Source organism: Orcinus orca, chromosome 5 (genome assembly GCF_937001465.1).
Source record: "Orcinus orca chromosome 5, mOrcOrc1.1, whole genome shotgun sequence".
Lineage (NCBI taxonomy): Eukaryota > Metazoa > Chordata > Mammalia > Artiodactyla > Delphinidae > Orcinus > Orcinus orca.
In genome coordinates, this window is record NC_064563.1 from 77,801,438 (window position 1) to 77,818,897 (window position 17,460).

The 17,460-nt window shown below is 45.3% G+C and overlaps 1 pseudogene; it reads right to left on the minus strand.

Annotated features, from left to right (window-relative positions):
* Positions 1 to 7,573: 7,573 nt before the first annotated feature.
* On the minus strand, positions 7,574 to 11,771 carry LOC101288247 (14-3-3 protein gamma-like; annotated as a pseudogene).
* Between the last annotated feature and the right edge of the window lie 5,689 nt (positions 11,772 to 17,460).

Genomic DNA, 17,460 nt, shown 5'->3' on the forward strand with positions numbered 1-17,460 from the left:
AGCCGCCCAAAGTCACACAGTGGTGAGACTGTCCAGGTTTCGGTATCTCCATGACCTCCCTGAACCAAAGCAGCGCCCACGCAGAGAGCTCCTGTGATCAAAATCCAGAGCTCATTTTTTCCAGCCACCTGCCTCCAAGGGGTTGATGACAGCAGGGGTTGCTGCTGTCTCATAACCTCTGGAACATGCAAGGACCACTCTGGCTGCCCACTGGCAAATCCAGTCCTCTTCCTTTCTCAGGCCCTAGCACATTTTTCTACTCACTGACTTAACATAGGCCATCAAGTAAATGGTGTCAATCTAAATAAAAAGGTAAAATGAGGTAAGATAAAAATTGTCAAAAAAGGGCTTCCCTGGTGGCGCAGTGGTTGAGAGTCCACCTGCCAATGCAGGGGACACGGGTTCGTGCCCTCGTCTGGGAAGATCCCACATGCCGCGGAGCGGCTGGGCCCGTGAGCCATGGCCACTGAGCCTGCGCGTCCGGAGCCTGTGCTCCGCAGCGGGAGAGGCCACAACAGTGAGAGGCCCACGTACCGCAAAAAAACCAAAAACAAAATTGTCAAAAAAGATGAGTTTATTCAGGAATAGCAGAGGAATTCCAATTCCGGACACATATGGGCAGGAATGTACAGAAGGGAGAATTCAGTTAGAGTCTGTTAAAATAAAAAACAAATGGCGACCAGCTTTGAAAATTCCTGAGCAGATAAAACCAGTTCAGTCATACAAACAAAGTTCAGGTCAGCTTCTTTTGCAAGACCAACCTGACTTGGGTCATTTCTTCTTCATACCTCTGGAAACCATAAGCAAAATTTCCCAAGGTTGATATGAAGCAACCCCTGACCAACTCTTCATCATTTAAGAAAACTCCAATATTACCAGTTTTCTGTAAATCAGGCACTTACAAAAAAATCAGTCTCTCAGTCCTTAAGTTTTGTTTTCCTGAGGGTACAGGCAAGAGATTTTCCATTTTATATCCTCAGGTTCCATTTTAGATGGAAATTCTTTCACATTTCCCCCGTTTTGATCAAGATCTTTCGCAGAAAGCATTACTCATCAATTATGCCATTCAGGTGTTTTTGTTAATTTTTGTCTAAGGTATAGTTCTTTAAAAGGTTTAAATGGTTTCTGTTTAAATGGTTTGTAAGCATTAAATTCAAGGCCACCACGGTGGATTCAATGTCTATAGGGAGTCCAGAATTTTGTTTAAAGACAATTTGGAGTCTGCTGTAGTAATCATAAACATATTTGGCAGGCTTTTGGGTGCACACCTGAAATTTGTTCTAGTTTAGTAGTTTAGAGAAAGCCCTTGGAATGGCGAGATGCAACCTTTGAGTATGGTACGAGCTTGGTCATATAACATACAAGCTTGGTCATATAACGTACGAGCTTGGTCATATAAAAAATCTGGTGGTTAACTTAATTGGAATTCTAAAGATTGTTTGGGGCTTTCCCAATTAGCAGTTTTCATCCAATGCTGGACTTGACCTTCTCCAGCAAGCATGTGGAGTGACTGATAAAGATCGAAGAAGCCAGGTTGATAAATTTGAATTGCAATACTGAATTCTTCAGCGAATCTGAGCATCCTCAGTTACCTTGGGGAAAATCTTTTATTATAGCTCTAAATTCAGCTTTGGTCCATGGGATTTAAGAAATCCTCAGGAGGCCTAATTTTATTTATTTATTTTTTAATTGAAGTACAGTTGATTTACAATATTGTACTAGTTTCAGGTGTACAACAAAGTGATTCAGTTATATATATTTTTTCCAGATTATTTTCCATTATAGGTTTTTATGAGATATTGAATATTGTCACCTGTGTTATACAGTAAATCTTTGTTACTTATCTATTTTATGTGTAGTAGTATGTATCTGTTAATCCCATAAGGCCTAATTTTATTTTATTTAAAAAAATATATTTATTTATTTAATTTTTTTGGCTGCGTTGGTTTTTGTTGTTGCCTGTGGGCTTTCTCTAGTTGCGGTGAGTGGGGGCTACTCTTTGTTGTGGTGCACGGGCTTCTCATCGTGGTGGCTTCTCTTGTTGCAAAGCACGGGCTCTAGGCACGCAGGCTTCAGTAGTGCATGGGCTTAGCTGTGGCATGTGGAATCTTCCCGAAACAGGGATTGAACCCGTGTCCCCTGCATTGGCAGGCGGATTCTTAACCACTGTGCCACCAGGGAAGTCCCAGGAGGGCTAATTTTAAAAGGGAATATTTTAGCAGGCTCAGTTGGTTAGTTTCAGCACTAGAGAAGAAAGGGAGTTCAGATAAAGGAAGGAGATTAGAAGAGGGCAAAGGTGGATATAGAGGAGGCAGAGTAATGGGATTAGGGAAACATTGGCTGGTGCTGCTGAGGAAGAGGCCTCAAATGCTTTTTAAAAATCTGGGCTAAGTGAAATAAGTCAGAAAAAGACAAATTCTGTATATCACTCTTATATGTGGAATGCAAAAAATACAACAAACTAGTGAATATAACAAAAAGGAAACAGACTCACAGATACAGAGAACAAACTAGTGGCTACCAGCAGGGAGAAGGGTGGAGGGAGGGGCAAGATAGGGGTAGGGGATTAAGAGATACAAACTATTAGGTATAAAATAAATAAGCTACGAAGATATATTGTACAACACAGGGAATATAGCCAATGTTTTATAATAACTCTAAATGGAGTATAACCTTTAAAAATTGTGAATCACTATGTTACATGCCTATAACATATAATATTGTACTATATCTCAATAAAAAAAACTAGAAAAAAAAATCTCCTTTTTTATTTTCCTTCTGTTTAATCTCCTTCTGTTAACTTAGAAATAGTATTTTGTAAAGGAACAATTTTAGAATTCTGAATACTTTAGAAGTCTTTAGTTACCAAGTAAAATAGCTATTCCATTCATACGTTTAGTTCTATTGACACAGTCTTCTAATTTAGTCCATAGAAAAACAAGTTTGGGGAGATCTAAGGTTCTCCATAATGGCCATTGAAGTTCTAAATTATCTTTAGTAAGGTTGGTCCAGTTAGTCAAAAATGCATCTGAGGAGAGACCATAATTTTTTAACATAAAACCAGCCAGGGTCCTTGAAGGAGGGCCACCCTTAGAGCATTCAGATGACTGGGATTACATATCTCAGAGGTTTTCTTCAGAGCAAAAGAAAATTCCTAAATAGTCTGAAAGGGGTGGTTTCAGAGTTGGGAGTTGTGTTTTGTTTCACAGAGTGCCTTTCATGGGATTCTCTCTCTCTCTCTCTCTCTCTTTTTTTCCCCTGGCAGACAGCCTTTGTCTCAGTTGTTTGACTCATGACCAGTTATCCCTTGTTACACAGAAATTGTCTTGCAGTTGGCAGGTGACCTAATGTCAATCTGGCCTGTCCACAACCAACTTAGCTCTCATGGGTGTCTTGCTTCAAGATCGAAATCTCTCATAACGAGGAGCGGGGAGTGCTCTCGTAGTGTTTATTTGCTTGACCTGTGCCCACTGATTATTTATTTACTTATTCATTCATTCATTCATTTTTGCACTCAAGAATTCCAAAGGAATTATACCAAAATTCTAGCGTGCTTCCAATAAGAAAACAAACAAGTACTCACCAAAAAGGACAAAGCCTTTAAATAGAGCCCAAGTAAAGTCATAAAGTCGGAGAACTCAACCAAAGGGAGGGACCTCAGAATCTGAGCGGAGACTCACCAAACTGGAAGTCATGGGTAACACATGGAAGCGATGAGTACAAGGGGCTCAGTGCATGCACCTGGCTGGATTCTGAGGGACGTCGTCCTTTAGAGGTCATTTCCTTTGGATCTTACTTCAGATGCCAAGGAATGTTGACCTAAATAAAAAGGTAAAATGAGGCAAGCTCAAAGTTGTCAAAAAGATAAGTTTATTCCAGAATAGCAGAAGAATTGCAGTTGAGGACACGAAAACTGTAGCAAGCTACAGGCAAGTCTGATGAGGATCTGTGGTAGTCTGTATTTATGGGCAGGGACTGTAGAGTGAGATTCAGATGCAAAAGTACTTGGGACAGGAACATGTGAGGCCCTCACAAGGTGATGGGGAAAGGAGACCTTGAGCCTTGGCTCTGCTCAGGCCAGTGGCTGTGGCTGCCCTGACCCCCTACCTCCGAGCCACAAGGATTCTGGCTGACACTGTTCCCTCCCCTGGACGGTCCTTCCTCCAGCCCTCAGTGCGCCCACCTGACACCACCTTCCTTTTAGGAAGAGACAGTGTCCCCTGCTTTGGGAATCAGATGGAACTGAGTTCAAATCTCTGCCAGCTAGCATGCTGTATGGTCTTGGTCTCAACAGCTTCCCCTCCTCTTAGGAAAAGTCTGAGATCCTTCAGATGGCTGATGACACCTACATCTGTACTCCTTGAGGTGTCTGCTTCTGGCTACCTGCCTCAGCATCACTTGGGGAAACAGGTAAAAGTGCAGGTGCTCTGGCTGAGACTCGGTGGAGGGTGGGCTCCAGAGCCGGCCTTGAAATCAGCTCCCCCAGGAGATCCTTATGCTTGCAGAGCTTGAAAACCTGAAGGATCTGACTCCTACCCAGCTCTCTAGCCTCATTCCACTCATTCCCCTGTCTTGGCCCCAATCCCTCTGGCCTTCTTTCAGATCCTTGATTAGGCCAAGTTTCTATTCACCTCAGGGCCTTAGCACATGCCATTGCTCTGCTCACAGCCATCTTGCCCCATCCCTCCCTGGCTAACTCCTGTTCCTCCTTTAGCTCCTGCCTGCCCCCCACTAAAGTAAGTGTTCCTGCTGTATGTCCCTAGAATGTTCTCTACTTTCCTTCATGGCACTTACCACAATTATTATTTGCTTGCCTTTCTGTTTAATATCTGCTTCCAGACAAGACTGAGGAGGGAAGAGACTGGCAGTCTTGCTCCCCACTGCCTTTATCTCTGCTTCTAGTCTCATACCTTGCACAGACAGGTGCTCAATAGACATTATTTGTACAAAAAAATTAACATCTGTGTTTAATTTTCTCATCTGTAAAACAGGATAAACACCTACTTCAAGAAGTTTCAATGATTAGAGATAATACATCAAAATGCCAAACATAGTGGATACTAAATAAATCATAGCTTAAAAAAAAAAAAAAGACCAGAAAAATTTGATAACAAGCACAAAAGAGCTGGCATAGACCTTTATGCTTAGTAGCAAGTAAATTCCGGGAGGATGGTTCTGTTTTATGCCCCTACCTGTGCAGGAGGTGGCTGGCACAGGTACCAGTTGTCAGGAACCTTTGGAGCCTCTGGGGGAAGGGGGAAGTGAAAGACAGAGGCTTGTGTGGCTTCGGGCTGCTTGCTGGAGGGACATGCCTCATCCCAGAGCTGGCTGAGGCCTAGAGGAGCTGGCGGGCAGGTGGCGGGCATTGCCTGTGTGATGCACAGAGGCAGGCTTCTCTCTGCTCAAGCAGAGGGAAGACAGCATGCTGAGGTCCCTGGGTGAATGTAAGTCTAGCTGGCCATCATGGGCAACATAGCTTAGTCATGACAAACATGATCTGTGCTGACGCATCTCACTCCACCAGACTAGGGGATCCCCATGGCAGGTGGATGGGTCTTCCTTCCTTCCTTCCTTTCTTCCTTCCTTCCTTCCTTCCTTCCTTCCTTCCTTTTGTATCTTTCTTTCTTTCTTCTTTTTCTTTTTTTTGTCAAATGAGAGTTAAGTATTTATTATCTGATAATGCTTTTAGTTTATTTTTCTGCAATGATTTTTTGGGTAAAGAGTGTTTTCAGGGAGGAAAAACTGACACACTTACAAGGTTCCCGAAATTGGACAGAATGTTTATGACTAGAGCTCTTCCTTTAGGATTTTTCTACCAGTAAGCTCCTAGCACCTAAATTTTCACACACTGCACCACGACCTTTCTCAAAACGACTGCCAACTTCTACAACCCAACAGCTTTTCAACCCACCCAAGTGAGTGCGGTGGACACAAGATAGAGTGGGGAAGACTCAAGCGAAGAGTGAAATGGCAGTGTAACCCCCGAGGAAGGAGCTGTGGCAGCTTAAAACTCAGGATGTCTCTGAAAATATCAACACAGTCAATGAGATACAAACCTGAATTTTTTCTATTTTTGTGGTGTTTAGTGTTTCTGTTAAAGTGATTCGTAATTTTTGTGGTGGATTTAAGTTAAGAATAAAGAAGGACAAAAATCCCACAGCCACCTGCCAAGCACCTATTAACCAAAACCTAAAGTAGCGTTGACTCTCCTCGGTCAAGCCTTTTCGCCTAGGAGATAGATAACTGCAAAACCAACCTGGATAGGCTAACTAAGGATGTAAAAGCCAAAATGAAGAAAAATACACAATCAATGGCTTGATGTTACATATGGCTGTAATGCAGAAATACTGTAAACTGCAATTTAGTGTTAATGCTGTCAACTAATCAGAAACTTCTGAAAACAGGCAAGGCCTAAACCATAAGAATAAATATACCTTATGTTTTAAGTCTATCAGCTTGGGATTTAAACTATTCCATGTCTGGTAGCATACACACTGAAAAAAAATGCACAGCTAAAACAGATGAGACAGAAAGTACCCAAAACTTAAAAGACAAGAGCATATCTCTTAAAGATAAAAATGCTTACTGGAACCACAGAACTTATTGAAGGAGGGCCATTCCACTTAAGTTTTCTTTTCATCTTAAAACCCTATTTTCCCCAGCTCTATGCACCACCAGTCCCTACCATCAGGAAACGTGCACAAGCCTCTTAGATAGTCTCATCCACCAGAGGACAGACAGCAGAAGCAAAAAGAACTACAATCCTGCAGCCTGTGGAACAAAAACCACATTCACAGAAAGATAGACAATTCAAAAAGACACATGCACTCCAATGTTCATTGCAGCAGTATTTACAATAGCCTGGTCATGGAAGCAACTTAAATGCCCATCAACAGACGAATGGGTAAAGAAGATGTGGCGCATATATACAATGGAATATTATTCAACCATAAAAAAGGAACGAAATTGGGTCATTTGTTGAGATGTGGATGGATCTAGAGACTGTCATGCAGAGTGAAGTAAGTCAGAAAGAGAAAAACAAATATCGTATATTAACGCATATATGTGGAACCTAGAAAAGTGGTACAGATGAACCGGTTTTCAGGGCAGAAATTGAGACACAGATGTAGAGAACAAACGTATGGACACCAAGGGGGAAAAGAGGCCGAGGGGTGGGGGTGGGGGTGTGATGAATTGAGTGATTGGGATTGACATGTATACACTGATGTGTATAAAATTGATGACTAATAAGAAAACAAACAAACAAACAAAAAAAAACCCTATTTTCTAGCAACAAGTTAAAGACAGCTCCACTTGCATTAATCTACAGAACTGTCCATATGCCAGTGTGAGGCTGCTGTTCCAATACCAGCACAGCTAGTCTGCCTTTCCACAAGTGGTATTTTGGCAAAAATGTCAAAGTCAGGACAGGTCGTGGGTTTCTCCTTAAGAAGGTCATCCCGTCACCCCTCTCTTTCCCTCTCCAACACGATCCCCAGCTCACACCAAAAAAATAAATAAATAAAGATTGCAGTAGTAGCATCAGCGTGCGCTGCCAGTCCACCTGGGGGCCTTAATTGCTTCCTTCTCCTCCGGCGTCGTCTAGCTGATCACTTGTCCAGAGCGTTAGGTTGTCGCGAGGAGCTGCATGATGAGCATGGAGTCCCTGTAGGAGTCTCCACTGACAGTGTCAAGCTTGGCAATGGCGCCATTGAAAGTTGTCTTGGCCAAGTGGCAGGCTTGCTCTGTGGCATTCCGGATCTCATAGTAGAAAACGCAGTAGTTGAGGGCCAGGCCTAATCTAATGGGGTGAGTGGGCTGCGTGTGCTCTTTGCTGACCTCATGGGCTTTGCTACATGTCTTCTCAGATGACTCCTCAAAGGTTGCCCTCTTCTCTCCAGTGGTGACTTTGGCCAGGTAGCAGTAATAGTCCCTTTTCATATTCAGGTAGAACACTTTGCTCTCATACTGGCTGTCCTGGCAATTCTTGATTGGGTATTTATCCAGCAGGCTCAGCTCATCCTAACACACCAGCTCCTTGTCTATTTTTTCACGGTAAGCACGCACCATGTCTACCTTCTCGTTACCCTCTGCAGATATCTTCTGCTCAGCGCTACTAATGACCCTCCAGGAAGAACGGCGTGCCCCAGCTACACTCTTGCAGGCCACAGAGAGAAGGTTTCCTTCTTCACTAGACACTGGCTGCTTCAGCTCTGTCACGTTCTTCGTGGCCGCGGCCCTGTAGTCCTAGCGTTCCGCCTGCTCCACCAGCCGGGCTTCTGCACCAGTTGCTTGCGGTCCACCGTCTTCACGGGCTGTTTCGGGCCGGGCGAGGAGACCGGGGCGGCCTGGAGCCTGGGTGCTGGAGGGACCGACCCAGGCTGCGGCTAGAGCTGCGACCCTGGGACCGGGCGTGAGGCATCTGCCGGGTCTTTCTTTTTCTCTGGGGGTCTCCCCTGCACCCAGCACAGAGCTGGGCACACAGTGGGTGCTCCCTTAATGATATCGAATGAATCTGTGGATTCATTAATGAGCAAAATGGCCTGGTATGATGGCTTCAGTCTTGGGGGAGGGTCATGGGCGTGTGTGTGACACTTTAATGGACCGGGGGCGGGGAGAGGATGACTTAGGAAGAGACAGGGGAGGCAAGAGCCTCAGATCTGGGAGTGGGGGTGGTCAAGGAGTTGAAGGGGTGGGGAGGCAGGCCTGGACTCAGCGAGACTTGGTGGCTGCCTTCAAACGTCTGAAGTGCTGCCCTGGAGGAGGGAGTTGGGGGCTGATCGGGCATGATGAGAAGCCAGGACTCATTAAATATAAGGAAATCTGTCTAACAGTTTGTACTGTCAAACACCAGCACAAAAGTTTCCCATCACTAGAAGGGCTCAGCCAGGGCTGGGCAGTGCCTGGTGGGGCTACTGTAGAGTAGGGTCTCAAACTTTTTTTTTCCAACTACAACCCATATAAGAATATAGTTCATGCTGCAGTCCTCCTCTACACATGCACAGAGAGTTTTCTAAAATGCTACTGCTGACCCACTCTGTTCGCATGAGCCCCTACTGCCTGGTGCTCAGCACAGGCCAGGGGAATGCGTCACGCTAGTTGGCCCCAAGGCCCTATCAGGTCTGGGACTCTGTGGCTGTCTGTCTTCTCAAGGAATTCAAACTCCTGTGAATAGTCAGATGAGAAAAACTCATTTAGGAAGGTAAATCTTCATTTTAAAAACTCACAAAACATTTACTCTTTTCTTATAAAAGAGTGCTTAGTGTTGACTATACCAAAAAGCAAAAAGAATGAATGTCACTGACTAATCAGAGAATGCCAATGTTAATATTGGGGTATATTTTATTCCAAGTCTATTTTTTTTTTTTTTTTGCAGTAACCAGGCCTCTCACTGCTGCGGCCCCTCTCGCTGCGGAGCACAGGCTCCGGATGTGCAGGCTCAGCGGCCACGGCTCACTGGCCCAGCAGCTCCGCGGCACGTGGGATCCTCCCGGACTGGGGCACGAACCCGCATCCCCTACATCGGCAGGCAGACTCCCAACCACTGCGCCACCAGGGAAGCCCTAAGTCTTTCTTTTTTTTTCTCGTTGTATATAGCTCTTTAAAAAACTTTTGCGATAACATGGCATAAACGATTTTGTGAACGTTTTACTGCACACTGTTTTATTTTTTCCCTGATTGCTGTATATTCTTCCACAAGATTATTTTTAATGAATGCATTATATTTTATTGTACTAATGCATCATAAGAACTTAACCAAATTCTAGTTGTCATCAATTAGGCACAGTTTTTGCTATGTACGTATGTCTTAGTATACTTGGCCTGTAATTTCATTTGGATAAATTCCTAGAAGTGAATTTTGAAGAGTAGAAGTAAAATCTTAAGATTTTCATTATATATTAACAAATTACTGTCCAGAAATATACGATTTTATAATCCCAAGAGCAATTATGAATGTGAGCTTCTCCATACGCTCATCAATCCTGGCTATTGTCATTAATTTGAAATCTTTACAAATGTGATTTTTTTAAAAAAATGGTATCTTGTTTTGATTGTACATTTCTTTAAATACTAGTGGGATTGAAAACCTCTGTGTATTTCTTTATTTATTCATGTCCTTTGCTCCCATCTTTATTTTATTTTAAAGTATTATTATTACTTTGTAATAATAATATATGATATTTAATATATAAACAGTAAATATATATATATAAACATATAAATATTATGTTTATATATTAAGGATATCTTGCAAATATGTTGCAAATATTTTTCTTTAGTTATTTAAAATTGTTTTTCAAGTTGACTTATGCTTTTTGTTTTACATACAGGTTAACCTTCTTTTAAAATATTGCCAAATGTATTTGAAATGTTTGGACTTTGCATGTGATTCTTCTTTCTTCACTGCCCCCTCTGCCTCTTCCCTCCCCACCATGCACACTACAGATGTAGATAAGCAAATACTCTATATGGTTGGCGAGGGTTATCTCATTTTCCAATCTCATTTTTTTTCCGCCACTCTCCAGGTCACAGTCAGGTTATGACCATATAGTTAAACAGAAGGGTCATGGGAGAAAAGGCAACTGTGGATATTCCCTATAATCCCAAACTGCAGCCACGCTGGGGATTCAGGCCCCACTCTCCTTCCTGGGCACAAAGCCCTGTCACCCCGACTCTGCTCCACATGGGACAGAGGGGGGTTAGCCTGCACTCCGCCTGGTGTCCTCACCCCTGTCCCTGATGGGCTTGTCGGGAAGATTCCAGGGTGGAAAGGCCTTCGAAGCCCTGTCTCTTGGGCCGGGCACAGCAATTCCTGTCTGGGATCGGGCCTCTCGCAAGCCCCCAACCTCCATCTGCCTTTCCAGCCCTGACCACTCCACCAGCACACTCTCTTTCAAACTACAGATGCTTTCACTGTTGGAGGAGGTTAAGTAGCAAGAGTGAAAAGCTGTGGAGAGAGACAGACCTGTGTTCTAACTCTGGCTCTGGCCCCTGTTAGCTGCAAAATCCTGGACAAGTTACTTAGCCTCTGAGTTGCTCAGAGACAGTTAGTTATCTGCATGCAAGTAATTTATTTACATATAAGAGGCAGGATAGCAAATAGGCTGTTGGTAATGAACAAAAGCAAAACAGGATTTTTAAAAGGCAGGAGAGGAAAAAATTTTCTGGGAACTGTGATTTTCTTTTTAGATTTTCTTTGTCAGTTGATAAGTGGGTGGCTAGGTGAGAGGCCCATTTAGGCAATCAGCCCTGAGCAGGCTGGCTGGGCCTTGGAAGGCAGCAGTTTTCATTGTTTACGGATTCTCTGGGGAGCTTGAGAATTTAGCATGTGGTATACAGGAGGGCAGACTCTGTGAGGTCCGCCATGCCCCTCATGTAGGCTGAGTCCTCACCACTCCCTCATGGGAATCTCTCCCAGTAACCACCTCCCGGGTTAGAACTGTGAAGGCTTTATGGGTAAGTACCTGTAAACGTTAAAACAGGACAGTCGGGTCTGCTATAATGATTGTCTCAGACATACTAATTTGTTCCAGTGCAATTGATACATGAGGGAACAATCTGAACCTACTGCAAATTTCACATTTGCTGATGAATGATTTCATCTTTGGGAAACACTAGGTGAAAGCAGAAATCTTCACCCAGATGAACCAAGCCGCCTGGGAATACAAGAAACACACACGGCCACACCCCAGACATCTCCAGCTACCTCAGTTCACCATACCCTTCCACATCTGGTAATCGCATAACTGATACCCTCGACCGTCCACCATAACACGCAGCCACCCATGTCCAGGAGCCAACATCCCTTCCAACACCCACATCCAGAAGCCAGCTTCAGGTCTTTCTTGAGGTAAAGTACCATACTTATCATTGTCCTGATGAACTTCTTAACCATTCAATGTGTAAAGCCATGCTAGCATTTTAACTAGGTGTATTTTTTTAAGTTTTTTTTTTTTTTTTTTTTTTTTTTTTGCGGTACACGGGCCTCTCACTGCTGTGGCCTCTCCCGTTGCGGAGCACAGGCTCCGGACGCGCAGGCTCAGCGGCCATGGCTCACAGGCCCAGCCGCTCCACGGCATGTGGGATCCTCCCGGACCGGGGCACGAACCCGTGTCCCCTGCATCGGCAGGCGGACTCTCAACCACTGCGCCACCAGGGAAGCCCAACTAGGTGTATTTTTTACGTGTCACTGACAAAGTTTTTGAGTGTTGTGCCCCAACCTCATTTTCCCCATAAGCCCTGTGATTTTTATTCCACGATTTTGCAGAGCGCTGTGAATTTTAGTAACACATGTGCAGACTATAGCCAGGACCAGCTACATAATATGTGGGATCCAATGCAAAATGAAAATGTGGGCCCCCTTGTAAATAAAAACTAAGAATTTCAAGATGATGGCAGCAGAGCATTAAACCAAGCTCGGTGCCCTCCTAATCCTGAGGTCCTGTCTGCCTGCACAGAGACACACCCATGAAGCCAGCTCTGGTTGTAATAGAACTGACTATGCTAGCACGTAGCAAGTACTTGATAAATGTTAGTTGTCATTCCTATTGTGGTTTCTTTAATGTTTAAGCTATTTTCACACTGTAAAGCAGAAATTCTATAAAGACCCAGCCATTTATTTATCCATTTTACAAACATTTATTGAGAATCATCAGGGGTCAGGCACTGTGCTGGGCGTGGAGACCTGGGGGAAGGGAGTACCTGGCACTTGAATGAGTCGCCCTAGTAAACCCAAGGTAGGGGAAAGAGCCAACAAGCTGGGCCAGCTGGACTTGGGTTTTCCTGGTGTCGGATGTCCGGAGACAATTCCCCTTTGATCTCTCCTGTTTCTGCAAGTCTCGGGAGCAGAGGTACTGACAGCCTTTTGTTCTCCACTATCTTTTCAAGGATGTTTATAAAGTGTGAACAGCCTTGGAAGAGAGAGATAGTGTCTCCCTCTGGGACAGAATGCTAATTTGTTTGCCATCCGATATAATAAAGATAACGTCTACCTTGGGGGAAAGGTTGGGCAGGTTTTCTTGCAGCCCCTTAAAAAGATTGGTGTTTTCTAAGGTCAGGGTTCCTCAGCTATGATACAAATCCATTGTGTCCCAGCATCCGCTTGGGCCTACCTCTGCGCTGCCCAGTAGGACTTTGTGGGCAAGGGAAGCCAATGTGAACATGAAGTTCAGGCTACTTGCTGCTCCTTGAGTAATAAAGCCCTTTGTCTCTGTCTTCTACCTGAATCCATGAAACTGTGCAGGCCAGTCCAGGAGAGACCAGGAGGAGGGGCCAGGCCGGGGCACTGGGCACCTGGGAAACACCTGACTGAGCAGGACGGCAGGCAAGGAGGCTAAGGTTTGCCTGGGAAAGAGCCTCAGCAAAGACCTGATGAATAAGCTTCATTCAAACCCTGAGGCACTGTGAGGACCCGCCAGGTAGAGTTGAAAATGGAAAAGACAGCTGCAGGGAGAAGGGAGCCAGGGCAGGAATCCCTGGGGGCAACTTGAGGGAGGACTTCCTCCTTAGCAAGCAGGTGTAGGCCACCTGGAAGCTTGGTCAGAGCTTCCTGATTGGGGGTGGGAGATGGTGGCAAAGCCAGTGAGGAAGGGTCTGAGGTCTCAAAGAATCTTCGGACACCGGAGGGAAGCCGGGAGCCTCTGGCCAATGCTGTTCCTGTAGAAAGCCCCTCCTCCCAGAGATGATGACTTTCACACCCTGGTTCCCACCTACCTTCCCTCTCTCCCTCCCCTCCAGGAACTAAAAGTCCTCCATCCCAGGTAGAAAACAGAAACACCCACCCAAGGGAACCCCCAAACACAGGTGCCTTCTGCACAAAGTCCCCCTCCTAACCCTCGCCTCCCAACACGGCAAGCTGGGAGATGCTGCTCCTTGCAAAGCAGGCTCCTGGCATGTCCCTCAGGCCCTTCTCTGCAATTTCCCTCCTTTCCGAGGCTTCCCTCACTCAGGACAGTCATTCTGGATTCCAGTCAGGTACCCAAAGGGTTTCACCTACATTCCAGGAAATTTGGGTGAGTCAGCTGCGAGGACTTGCCACGTTTCTCATAGTGCCATGCAAGCTGGCAGCACCAAACGGCTAACACCTTGTAGGAGCCCTGGTTTCACTGCCTCATTTGCTCTTATTACCACTCCTTCCACGCCCACACCTGGGCTGCATCCGCAGGGGCTGGACTCCTGATCTGCCTCAGTCAGAACGACCATCTTCCCGTGTTCTGGGGACTCTGCCCACAGCAGCCCTTTCCCATGGTTCGGTAGTTCAGGGTCTGGCCTGGATGCCTGAATCAAACCTGTAAATTTGCTCAGCTCTCCCCTCTGGCCTCCGCATTTTCTCCTTGCCTTCCTCACGGGCTGTACTCATCTGATGAAAGGCTGTACTTTAGGTCCTGAGAAGGGAACAAGAAGTCGTTGTTTTTTGTTTGTTTGTTTTTAATGTGTTGGTCATTTATACAGAAACGCAGACTCACGGATATGGATAAAAGCACCAGTGAATTTTGATTTTGCCTCTCATTCTTGCCGAGGGCTGGTGGGGAAGGAAGGAGAGGCTCTAACCAAAGAATAAGGATTTGGGTTTCATGTTCTTCATTTTTTTTTTTTCCTTTGCTTCCAGTTTATTTTGACATCTATAGTGACAAGAGTCATAAAATGGGTTTTAATTAAATACCATAAAGCAATTGGAAAGAAACAACTCCCTTAATTGTTTTACTGGTAGAAAACCCTCTGGTCAAAAATCTCACCTAAACTCAGATGCATATATCTGTTGTCACCTTGATAGCTTCACTTGAGTATCTCATCAATACCTCCAACCTCAATACATCCCCAAACTCGAATGAATGACTGTAGGTCTGATTTGCCAGGTACAGGCTCAGTTTAAGTTGTTGTCCCAGTTGCTCCAATGGTGCCTCCTTTCATTTTCAAATGTGTGCTGCTCGGGACAGAAACAACGTGGTGACCCTACCGAGAAGAGACTCATGTCTTTCCCTCCTGCAACCTCCCTCCATGCCTCCAACTTACTACTCCACTGATGTTCCCTTTCTCAGTTACTGGCACCATCCTCCTTCCTGTGGCTCAAAGTGGAGCAGAAGAATGACCCTCTCCCATCAAGCCTTGTGGGTTCTATCTCTGAAACCTTTCTCCAACCAAGCATTTCTCCACCTCTCTGCCACTGTACTTCTCCGTACACCATCATCTCTTGCCTGGGCTATTCTATGAGGCCTCCTCTCTCATCTAGTCTCGCTCTTTCACAACTTGATTTCCATTTTTTGAACCAAAAGTTGGATCATGTCACCCCTGCTTAAATCCCTGCAATGGTCTCTCCTTGCCCTTGGATAAGGAGTGCCAAAAGGAGCAGCCTTTTGTGATGGGCCCTAGCGTGATAGCCCAGTGTGATAGGCCCAACAAACCATGAGTTTCATGTTCTTAATCCTTTAGGCAAAGTACAGTGATCTTTACTCCGATGGCATGGGGTGGGGGGGTGGGGGGGCCTCTGAAAGCCAGGTCCTTGCAGGTGTGTGCCTGCTCTTGGCAGAGGGGCAAACTAACCAAGGGCGGTGGCCTAACTATCTCATAGGGACCAGGGGTTTGGGGTTTGGCTGCCCAGGACTGTTAAAAGCGATCAGACATTCAGGGGCTCTCCAGGCAATAACAGACATGAAAGCTTTCAAAGTATTTTTAGAAAGCCAATCTCACACTTAAATTAGGCTAATACGATAAGTATAAATTATATATACCAGTATATCTTTCCAGGGCCAGCCCGGGGGGAAGTGGGCTCACCTGCCGGGCTTCCCTGAGGAGGCCACCTGTCCTCTACCGTAACGACCCACAAGTACCCTTCGCAAGCTTTCTTCGAAGAGATTTTATTGGGCTGGATGAGTGTCCCCCCAAACTCATGTCGCCTCAGAATGTGACCATATTTGGAAATACAGTCTTCACTGATGTCATCAGCTAAGTTAAACTGAGGTCATACTGGATTAGTGTGGGCAGTACTCCAATGACTTTTGTCCTTATAAGAAGAGAAAAGAGACAAAGACACACAGTGGGAAGATGGCCATGTGGTGACGGAGGCAGAGACTGGAGTGGCGGAGCTGCAAGCCAAGAAATGCCAAGGATGCCATCAACCACCAACTGGTAGAGAAGACGAGGATGGACTCTTCCCCGGAGCCTTTGGAGGGAGTGTGCTTTTGCCAACAACTCGATTTAGGATTTCCGGCCTCCAGAGCTGGGAGAGAATACATTTCTGTTGTTTTAAGCCACCACATTTGTGGTACTTTGTTACGGCAGCCCTGGGAAACTAATAGGAGAGAGATCCTCTTGGACTGCCCTCAGTGAGTCTGTTCCATTGCTCAACATACACCCAGCCCTCAGGACCGCACACCCAGAGGGCCCATCAGTAAATGCCCCTACCCCCATGTCTAGATCCCTCTAGATTGTGACCCTGTGACGGCAGGGGCTATATCTTATTCATCTCAGCATCCCCTGTGCTGGGCACAGTGCCTGGCACACAGGTTCACAGAATAACAGGGCTGTTGGAGTGCCAGGCTGACCCTGAGTTTTGTTGCCTCTGCTGTATCCTGGGGAGCAGGGCTTGCTGGGACTCCTTGGCTCTGCTCCCCTTCCCTCCCCTTGGCCAACCCCTCCAGCTTCAGCTAGTTCCTCTCCCCAGGGAGCTGGGGAAGAAGGAGAGGACCTCACTTCCCAGCTAGGTTTTGCTCCAGGACTATTTCCATTTTCTTCTTCTCTGATCCTCTGGTTAAATTCCCCCACCCCATCCTCTTTCAAATTCCTTCTGGATTACTTTCTCTAGAATATCACCTGCGCTATGTATCAAGTCTCAGTTCTTCAAATAAGAGGCCTGGCAGCTGGTCCTGGATCAGGGCTGGGAGCCCACCCAGGAAGCCATCCTTGAGGGACTCCACCTGTTTCCCAATCCACCTGCAGAGTCCTTAATCCAACCATGATTTTAGCTCATCTCACTAATGATCTCATTTTACTGTTGGTTTTGCCTCTACCGTTAGACTGTCAGCATTAGACCCCAAGTGTCTGAGAATTCGCTCACACACTGTAGACTTAGCTAATTCATGTTCACTGACTTCCTGCTGTAGGAGAAGGAAGATCAGAGCAGTGTATCAAAACATACCAGTCTTGATTCTAGCTTAAGGAAATGAGCTTAAATAGGAAATCATCTCTGCACTGCTTGTAATAGGGACAAGTAAATAGCCCGTGTCCAACTTAATTAAATAAATTATATGGCAGTCCACTCAATGGAACATTATGCTGACTTTAAAAATGTGTGCATGAAGTGTTTCATAACAATGAGAGGAAATGTTTACGTTTAAAGTTATGTGGTAAAGTAGAATCCAAATTTATCTATGATGTGATAGATTAAAACTATGTATATGAGCTATTCCTGGAGAAGTAGCTAGAAATCTATCAGTGTATTAAGAGGGGTTTTTCAAACGTACT